The 11,046-nt window shown below is 34.6% G+C and overlaps 1 protein-coding gene across 1 annotated transcript in view; it reads left to right on the top strand.

Moving 5' to 3' along the window:
- The first annotated feature begins 4,149 nt into the window (after positions 1 to 4,149).
- FH (frataxin-like protein) overlaps positions 4,150 to 11,046 on the top strand; it is a 130,585-nt gene continuing 123,688 nt past the window's right edge. The window contains exon 1 of the mRNA XM_089814722.1: positions 4,150 to 4,338. The gene's annotated coding sequence lies outside the window, so the exon portion shown is untranslated. The remainder of the gene's footprint in view (positions 4,339 to 11,046) is intronic.

Genomic DNA, 11,046 nt, shown 5'->3' with positions numbered 1-11,046 from the left:
TCTATTATGCATAATGTTCAGCTTTGCCATTGCTTATAAGAGTGTTTCAAGGTTGGGAACCACTTCAACATCCTTTGCATGGTTTAGAGGCAATATCATTGTGGCAAAGGCTTCTACAAGGGAATGAGCCTTGTGGGCATGGCATTTACACAGAAGAAGAACTTGCTTCTTCAACTCCTTACACTCAACTCTTCACTAAAGTTATTCTTCCAGCAGTGAGAACAACTTCTACAAATTCTTGGGAAGAAAGGGACCCTGAACCTATGCTACATTTTTTAGAGACATGGGAGAAGTTACTACAGGCTTCAATACTTCAAAATAGTGATGCCCAAATTAACAACATTAGTAGATACTTGGGATCCTTGCAGGGAGACTGTGCCAATACATGCATGGCTACATCCTTGGCCTCCATTGTTGGGCCAACATATGGAGCCTTTATATCCAACCATTAATTATAAGTTGGGGAATGTGCTTCATGCTTGGAATGCAAGCGATGCATCTGCATATACAATTTTATCACCTTGGAAAACTATACTTGATCCTACTAGTTGGGAACAACTAATTGTTAATTTTATTGTTCCTAATCTAATGACAGTTCTATAGGAATCTGTAATCAACCCAACTAATCAACAACTAGAACAATTTAAATAGGTTATGGCTTGTTTCTTTCTAAAAATATATGTTATAATATGTTTTTGTAAAATTTATTGCAAACTCTGCCCATTTTTCCTGGTCTGCATTATTTTTCTGCAAGATCTTGAGGTAAGTCACTTAGCACGGGTTGAGTGAGTTTTATTGTTTTATTATTTGGATTTTGAAATATGTATACAACTGGATCATTTTTTCTATTGTGCTAGTATGTAATAAGCACCTTAAAAAAGATCTCTCTCTCTCTCTCTCTCTCTCTCTCTCTCTCTCTCTCTCTATATATATATATATATATATATATATATATATATATATATAAAGTGAATCCCTCAAACATCTAAGAAGTGGAAAGAAGCCCTTCAATACTTATTTTGATCTATTAACTGCAGTACCATAATGATAACACTTCTTCTATACACTATGGATGTATCATATGGTTATGCTTTTGTTAATATTTCCAATTTCACTTATTGTATATATTTTGGATGTATCATATGGCTACACTTTTGTTTATAATATAATACTTCTAATTTCTCTATAAAATTGATTCTCTGTTTCAGTACCATGTTGTTCAATTATTTGACTGCTATAATAATTAGATTTAAATTCCTATCTTTTGTTCTCAAATGGGAAGAATATCCATTTCACTACATACATTAATATTTAAAAAGAAAAAGAAAAGTTGAGCTGAATTGAACTGATAAGAAAAAAACAAGCATAGAGCTGCAGTGGTGTTATGTAGAGTGACTAAAATGACTTTTGGGGGCCTCATTGAAAGTCTCCATATACAACGTACATGCATAAAATTGTTATTTACTAATTTTAGGTTTTTTTTGAGAATTTTGTATTAAGAATATGGATGTATATGTTTTACAAATAAATGGTGTTATACTTTAATCTATGATGCATATAGAACGTTTAATTACTTTACATCTTAGAAAGACATCAAACAAAATTTAGGCTTATATAACAATTGCATTGCAACATACAAGAAGCTTGTTAGAGAATGCAAACTCCATTATTTTATTAGTAACATTTTGCCCTAACTCTAAAGGAATTTAAACTCTTTAGGTAGCAAGTATTGGAAACATGGATTCTTTAATTGATGAAAGTTTTCAATCTAGAGAACAAAATTCAGGAGTCTATTACAAACCTTGATAATCATTATATAGTAGTTTTCATTTGGGTAAAATGCAAATGAAGTGAAATGTGAAGACCTAAAATACATGGATGTTATATTGGAAATAACAATGATTGTAGAGAACAAGTGAACATTCACCAATAAAAATAACCTTGTTATGAGCTCCTACTGTATTGCTCATGATCAAAGGTGGGTGGCCAAAATATTTTTACAAATGGTACAATCTTTGTTCTGGTAAAACTATGGAAGTTGTTGGTGTGCACCATTTTTTCCACATTGGATTCCTTGCATTTCTTGCCTTAAGTTCTTTGGTTGTTCAAGATGTGTCCATGTACGTGATTGGTAGAGATCATGTTGAACTATTTGGTTTGAATTTGGGGGAGCTTAAAAACCCATGGTTTATAATATGGAGATCTTTAGATGTTCAATTATCAAGCAAACACATGGTTGTAGTAGGCTGTTGTATGAATGGAAGCACTAGTATTGTGCTAAATGGCTAGTCTTACACTTGATCAGCCCTCATAGAGTTCACTTTCACATGTTTAGACATAAAGATCCCAAAAAAGAGCCCATTTTTTCCTAGCAGAATGTCTCAAACAGATTTTAGCTAATGGATCAAAGATTGTAAGATGTCAATACATGGAACTTGTAAAGTATGCTTCATAAACTTTCAAGAAACTGCATTTCTTAGGTATGAAGTATTATTTTATATTTACAAATTGAGTTCTAGTAGATTTTGAGAGTTTAATAAGGAATTGATAATGATAATGTAGACCAAGGCTATAATAATACTCACTGATAATCTTTTTTGTAGGGAGAATGTAGAGCAAGGGCATGACTAGGCAACAAAATCATAGATCTCCACACTATTTCGCTCTATACCCTTGTTCAGAGCTCTTTGCGCACAACTCTCCACAATCAATGAAATAGGAATTATTAATGTCGTGTTTATTTTTCTTTTTGTTCATAATCACACCGACGCCCAATTACGATGCCAATGTCGATATTACAATGATGTCGCAAATTGTCATCACAATTTGACCCCAAATGTTGTAGTGATAGGATGAAAAGATTTCACCTAATTTTTTTGTCCATGACCTCAAAGGTTTCAATTATTAAAGACATGATAATAAATCTCACATCTACATGAAGGAGAATAGCCTTGGCTATTTGAAACCTCATTAGATTTCCAATGGGGAAAATTAGTTGTACTAAGAATGTTCACAATGTGGAAGGAACATTTTTGACAATTACCCATCTAGAGTAAGATAGTGCAAGCACCTCCTCATTAATGACTTATGTTGACTAATTCAGGGTACAACACATATAATTTCTAATACTCCAAATGTTTGTTACCCAATTTATCGTGTACACTATTATCCTTGAAGAAAATTATAAATAATCTATCAAACCATTCTAAAAAATGAAAGTTGTATCCCTAACTTTTTAAACCATACATTATTTATCCATTCATCTGAGAAAATCCTAGTAGGCACCTTATTATATGCAAGTGCAACAAGGAAGATACCAATACTCTTCATTTTATTCTCCTCTTTACCTAAGGTTATGAGGAACTCACATTTTTTAGTGTCATTAGGAGGATACTGACCTTTGTCCTTTGCAACCTAGGCTTACTCCATTGACTTATCCATCTTCAATGCAATGAATCTTGTTGAGGGTGAAATGCTTTGTTTTCTTTCCACAACATCATCATAGAAGACCATATCCTTTCCTTTAACTCTAGGTGGCCCTTTTCGAATCCATCAACTATGTTTGTGGATTCAATTTCTTACATCAGGTCAAATTAAATGCAAATAGTTTAGAAGAAAAATGTAAGAAAAAAAATGAGGAAAAAAAACAAGTAAAAGTTAAAGAAAAGCCTAAGGAGTGAGGACATTGAAAGAAAGGGCCACAAACCTCATTAGAGGAGGGCCAAAGTCTCTCTCATTTATGGAATGTGTATATTTATTTTAATTTTACTTTGTATTTATTTGATGGGAAATATTTTGATACATGTATATATTTTTATATACTTTAAAAATGATCTAATTTTCTGCTTATTCAACGTTTTTTTTGGTCTTTTAATCTTCTTGACTACTCTTTTATTGCGTACACAAAATTTGATCTTACTCTGGTTTGACGAGATAGGTGTTGTATATACCAACGAATGTTATTTTAACCTTCAGCAAGATCATAGTAATTTTATTCATACAAAGTGAGAGAAAACTTCTGGTCTTTTAATCTTCTTGACTACTCTTTTATTGCGTACACAAAATTTGATCTTACTCTGGTTTGACGAGATAGGTGTTGTATATACCAACGAATGTTATTTTAACCTTCAGCAAGATCATAGTAATTTTATTCATACAAAGTGAGAGAAAACTTCGTCCCGGATCAGAGCGAGGGGTTCCTTAAACCCTGAGAAAGCCCTTGAATGAAATCCAAAAGCCAATCTTCCTCCGCGTTAATTGGATAGGAAGAGACGGCGCAACGCAAAACTTAAAGAAATTTGAAGAGTCCGCTCTCTACTACGCACCATAAATTTTCAAGTAAGTTTGATATCGAAGAGGATCATATCACGATTGCTTGACGTCTTGGTCATTTTGCACAACTGTATTGGTTTGTAATTTCATCGTAAGATCAAACTTGATAGAAATGATTTATGATAGTTACAATTTACGTTGAATTTTTTCTCCCTCCCCACAAATGGGTGCCATTTTAAAAAGTCTTTTCTATACCACCACTTTTGGCTCTGATCACTGTGATGTGTATCTGTTTCAGCAATAACACCTACTGAATGAGCTACCCGTGCTTCAGTGGGCGTTCTGAAAATATATGTTTCATCCTAAATTCTTATTTCCTACACAGAATTGGGTTTGCTCGGATTTTCGTTTTTAAATTGTTGCCTTCAACTTTTGTTCAGTCCGCCAAACCTCGCGGAAGCAGCGGTAGAGCTCCATGTAACGTGGAGCACCAGATTTAGCATGATTATTTTTACCATCCAATGGATTTTAACTTTACTAATCCCAGAGGTATTAGTCTCTTATACGCAAGCTGTTATCCAGTGTACATCAATAGAAGAATATAACCCGACCATTTAAGAAATGTCTGCTTTATAATACACTTAATGAGATTTAAGTTCTTCTTTGAAAGCATTGGTATAAAACCTTGTGATATCGATAGCTTGTTGCTTCCACATCAATTGTTTATGAAGGAAAACTAAGCTTGCTCACAACTGTGTCAACTTTGAGCAACATTGATCATCCAGCGCAGGAGCTTGGGAAACTTTGTAAAAAGCACCCAAGTATATTCAGTTGTTCTTCAAGGGAACTCCTATGAGAATTTTGGAGTGAGTAGAATCATAATTTGTTGTATGTTAATTCTTACTTCTTAGTGATGATTTATATAGAAACTCCATGGTAGTTATTATTGGTTTGAATGGTTCCCAACTGGGAAAAGCAGGATCTTCTGTTTGATGGAAATAGATCTGCACGACACGGTTACTATTTTAGAAAACTTCACACTTTTCGCGGCCAGTGGTTACTCTTGGGATGTGATAAGTCATTTCATACCAAGAGCGACCTCTTTAACAGTGGTTGAGAAGAATTTGTATGCTCTATAATGGACTCTTTATCAAGTCAATTAATATAGAAGAAAAATATTTGCTGCATTTTCCTAACGTCTCTCAAAATTCTGAGTATTGAACTAGTCCTATTTATGGAAATAGGTGTTGCAACTTGCAATTGCTGGACTATGCCAGGAGGCAAGAGAGTAAATTTATTGCTAAGGGTAAATTGATTAAGCTTCTTGAATACAAAGCTGTAATGATTTTAGAATAACAAGATTTTTCTACATTCATTAAAAAAACATCTGAAGGATGTGAAGCCAATTACTCCATTTTGCAAATATGATCTAGAAAATATTCAGTTATCTCTTTAGATGGAGTAGACGTAGTTGATAAAGCCAGTCTAGAAAATCCAGAAACTATTCACTTTATGTTATTGGATGGAGTCGATGTAATCAATGAAGCCAGTCCAGAAATTTTCCAAAGCATACTGACGGAAAGGGGGGATTTAGCTTATAGGAAGAAAGACCTAGTTGTTGACAGCTTTCAACAGAAGCATTTTACAACTGTTCAAGAACAATAAGTTTGGGAAAATTTGAAGAGCCTTGTCTTAATGTATAAGCCAACACTTTATGGAAAGTAGGCTTAGCCAGTTTTTGTATAAAGAAATATGACAAAGTTGGTTCAAGGATCACATACACACCCAATTAGTTGCATGAGCGATTCAATTATTCGCTGGTCTTGGGTTGATCTTCAGTTCTTTGTAAGATAAACTGGGCACAAGCTGGTATGTTGAACCAAATTTTGTATTTACTTAATAGGAAAGTTTATTTTCTTCACACTTCTGTAAGCAATCCACCCTAGGTCCTTGAATTATATCTAATTTACTTGACTCAGTGTCTTGAGCATGGATCATCCCCAGTTTTAAATATTTTCAATGGTTAAGGGTTAGAATGTTCTTGTTATTGTCTCTATCATCATTGGGCCATCTGAGAAAAGCTTTGAGAAAAAACATGTAATGCTTTACAAAGGGAGAAACTATTTTAGGCAATGCATGCTCACATTTGAACATGCTTCATCTCCTCAAGAAAATATCGAGTTTATTTATTGGATGGAGTAGGTGTAGTTGATAAAGTCAGTCGAGAAAATATTCAAAGCTTAATGATGGAAGAGGAGATTTATCTTATAGAAAGAAAGATTTAGTTGTTGACAGCTTTAACAGAAGCATTCTGCATCTGTTCAAGAATTATAAATTTTTGAAAATATAATCTCTTATTTGAATGCACGAGTTGAACATTTTCTTGAAAACAGACTTGGATAAATACTTTGAAAAGACGTTTAAAGTTTTTTAAATGGCTCAATATAAATTTGATAAGCTGCAGGAGTGATTCAATCTTTTGCTGGGACTTGGATTGCCTTTTTGTGCTCTTTGAAAGATTCACTGGTTGCACCCTAATATATACACCCCAAATTTGCATTCACTTCAAAAGAAAAATGATTTTCTTCATTATTCTCAAATGACCCAAAAATTATACCTATAAATCTGTATCACTAGGTAATTGTAGCCAAATATCACTATCGATGGCATGGGCAATGCACTGTGAAAAACAGCAATTGATATCAGTAAAATGGAAAGACTAGGAGTAACATTTTCAGCTATATCGAGAGTCAACTTGTTAAACGGCTTTTGTGTTCTAACATCATTTTCATTTGAGTGGTACTCTAGAATTCAAAACTATCCATACACAATTATCAGAAAAAAAGAAGAGGCTTGATTACAATCACTCTCACTATGAGAAGGTGAGATGTGTGATTGTCAATCCAATCTCTTCTACAATAACTTCAAATTTAATTTCAAACTAGACTTACAATATTTGTCTTCAAAAATTGTTTTTCTCAACGGACTCATGCAAGCCTGTCTATTGTGTTGGCAAATACTTAAAAATTACAGACCCACCCAAAAAGGGCAAAAAAATTCACCTTTTTAAAATAAAGTTGTTCAGAATCTTACTCCAATGCATGTCAAAATCATATGTGAAAAATCAACATCAACTACGAGTAGGAAATGTTACTGACAAACATCAGTTGCAAATTTAATTTTCTACTTTAAGACTGTTAATAATCAATAACAATCTTGTTTGTTATATTATGCATAACAAAAAACGTTTGCACTTAACATGTGTCAGAATATTTATCAGTTCCATTAATTCCAAATACACACAAATATATGGGTTCCACACAATTATAATGTTGTGTCATTTTTTGTAAATAGTACTTACAGATCATTAAATTCAAATATAGAACTCCTTTAAATTTTTTTTTATATAAAATAGGCTCACCCATATACCTTCTTTTTCCAGAATCACATAGTAATGAAGTGGTTGATGGACCAAGGGCATGGACAGCTTGGGTCTGAATGTTAATGTGTCTAATCAAGTCATAATTTTGTTTATAATTGCAATTGGAAGTCATCCATTCCATGAAGTGGTATTTATGTAATGTATTGACTATAGCAGTAGCTCATAGGTTGGAAGCTCAATGATGAGCTTGTATTTGTGTTGGCTAAATATTTTGTAAGCCACTGTAACGGTGTAACCACAACTTACAAAATATGAACTTTAGGCAACGGTGTAGTGAGATAAATCTCTTCTCTCAACAATAAGGGAGGCTCCCTTCTTACTGTAGATGGCTAAAACAGAGACCTAATTGGAATTAACAAATGGATGGTTCACAAGATCAATTCCTCTTCTTTCAGGAATGATCTTATACTAACAACAACTATTTGCAATTTAAAAAAAGGAATCTACTGCTAGGGTAATACCGGTGGCTTAAGAATTGACGTAAGAACAACCTTAAGACAATAGTTATAACTTAACTTGTGAGATTGATAGCAAGAACCCAAAGTCTCCTACAAGCAATCTTCTTCTAATAAAAGGACAAACAACTAACAAAGCTCAAAGTCTTTGCTAACTATTCAGATATGAAATAATATACGAAGAAGTAAAACTCAAATTCTTGAAATGTTAGTACTTGCAGCCACTATCAAACTATATCAATCTTGTTTATGAAAGCTCAAAGTCTTTCAAAAACAACACTAAATGCTCAAATGCTTCACAAGGAAAGAAGCAACAAAGATGAATTAATCAATACAATGTAAGAGACAAAGATTAATTCCAAGTATCACAACACAAAGTTTGGGAAAAACTTGCTTCTTTATTCACTTCAAAGATTTGCAACAATAAATACAAAGCCTTCTACTCACAAGCCCAACCTTCTCTTATAAAACAAAAGATGATTATTTACAATGAGCTCTCTCCTTTATATAGGTAAAACGAAGAGAGAAAGGTGGAGGAAAAAGTGGAACAACTTCAACCACTTTGACTTATCTCTAACTAACTACTTTGACTTTATTCAAAGTTGCATGCCTAATGCGATTGCAACTTGACTACACGAGCTGGTTGTACAGGTGCATGTTATCTTGTACTTACAACATAAATGCTCTTTACATGTAGCTTTCCTACTACTATTCTACTTAAAGCATATGAAAAATTGAAATGTGCACAAAGTCTCAACAATCTTTGCAAATTTCTGCAGTGAGTTACACACAACTTTGGCATCGGGCTCACCGGCATACTCAACAACCATTATGATCCTTTGGTATGTGTTGGCTGCCTCTGAAATTTCCTTGATAGAAATTTCCTTTTTGCTTTGCAGTTCATCTAATGAACAGTTCAAGCTTGCAAATGTATTCATTATACTGAGATTGAAATCATCCGCTTCAAGCTGTAAGTGAATTGCTTCAGTGAACCCTGTGAGAATATCCTCTTCTTTCTTGAGTTCTTTGTTCTCAGTGATAACTCCACATGACAGCTTCTTGTAGCATTCGCTGATCATGTCTTCCTGCTCACCAATCTTCATTACTGCTGGCTCTGCATCCTTCATGAGCTGTTGAAGGACTTGTTCCTTGTTAATCATCAAATGCTTGTAATCATGATACGTCTCAACAAATGAGATGACTTCATATACACATAAACCATCCAAATCAAGCTCCATCATACTCTTCCAAGCGCCAATGTCCCCATCCAACAACTGTAATTGCGGATTAAGTGACCCTTGAATATCTCGTAGTTCATCATTCTTCCGATCTAAGAAGTTGATGACCTCATGTGCATCTTTTTGATAACTCAGCCTAGTTTGTTTACCAAGTTCAACTCTTGTAATTTTGTAATCAGCAGGTTGCATGTCTTTAGTAGATTTCTTTACAAGTGGTTCAACTACTTCAGCATACTTATGTGATTTTCATCAACCACAACTCAAGAAACTGTCTTGGCTTTCTTATTCTTTGAAACCTTTGGCTTGGTCACTTGCTTGTCAGACTCCTCAGGTGGGATTTCTTCTTTCTTTCTCTTTTGCGTGGCAGTGCATTGGCTGAAGTAGTAGTCACCATAGTTAACTTTGGATTGCCTTGCATGATAGTAGTGACTATAGCAGGCGCCTCAGTCTGAATGGCTATAGGAGTAGGACTGCTATGTGTAACTTCAGTCATGAATTGCTCAAACTGAGTTGAAGTCATATCAAGCAACATTGTAGAGTGAACAGTGGCAGAAGGAATTGACAAGGAGTATGTATCACAGACACTTTCGTAATCATACTGATCTCCTCCTATTTCTAATGCATATGCAACTGAGGACACAAGCAATGTTGAAGTAATGGTCACAGGATCCTCAAGAGATGGATGCTTGGTAGAGAATGCATCCTTAGCCATGCTTAGGGGTGAATCATGAGATTCATCTAATACTGGTGCTGAATATGGAAGAAAAGTTGTTGCAAGAATCTCAAGGGGACATGAATCCAGTGATGAGGGCTCCTTTGACTTCCTAATAATATCATCACTTGAGTCAATTTGGATTGATTGAGTTTCAATCCCTTTTACCTCAAGTACTCTCGAGTCCTTCCCTCCTTTCATAAATAGCTTGGGCGAACTTTGAATAGGAGGTTCAAATGTTGATGATGATGTCCCATCTTTAACTTTACCGTTTATCTTAGAGCTCAAGCCAATCAGACCAGAAGGATTAAAGTCTTTTCCGAGCTTTATTTTGATGGATTTGAGACCCCTTCTTTTCATCCAAGTGTTGGTATTAGCAAGAATAGACTGAAATCGATCCCAAATTGAGGTACTTTCCTTGCACGACCATGTAGGAGGAAGAACGAGTAACTTCTCCACATTATGCTAAACATATTCAGGATCTAGAATTTGATCATTATCCTCAAATCTAGGAGTGGTTGATGCCAAGATGAAATCCACAATTTGCTTCATAGTCAGCCAAGTATAGTCCATGCGCTGTATATCCACCTCAGTACGTACATCAATCCAGAGATCTTCTAGATGATGATGTTTAAGAATTTCTTTCTCATCTTGTCATGTAGTCCTCTCCAGTCAAAACAACTCCTGGCTGCGAATCTTTTCAGCGTGATCCTTTGGAGTTCAAACTCCATGTTCTTTGCTTAGGCACAATATCCAATGAGTACTCATCAATCTTTAATGGGTTATGTGATGAGATCCCCACTCCTGGCCGGTGCAAACTAGGTTGATAAGCCTTTACCTCCATGAGTTGTCTTGCTAATTCCATGAGTATAAATTTATTTGTAGGGTGCCTCGACAATGTGTATGGCTCTCCCTTGAAACATCCTA

Source organism: Cupressus sempervirens, chromosome 2 (assembly GCF_028749045.1).
Source record: "Cupressus sempervirens isolate cs-2001-9-10 chromosome 2, ASM2874904v1, whole genome shotgun sequence".
NCBI classification, from domain to species: domain Eukaryota; kingdom Viridiplantae; phylum Streptophyta; class Pinopsida; order Cupressales; family Cupressaceae; genus Cupressus; species Cupressus sempervirens.
Note: the sequence above shows the minus strand (reverse complement) of the source record. Positions and strands in the feature narration are given on the sequence as shown.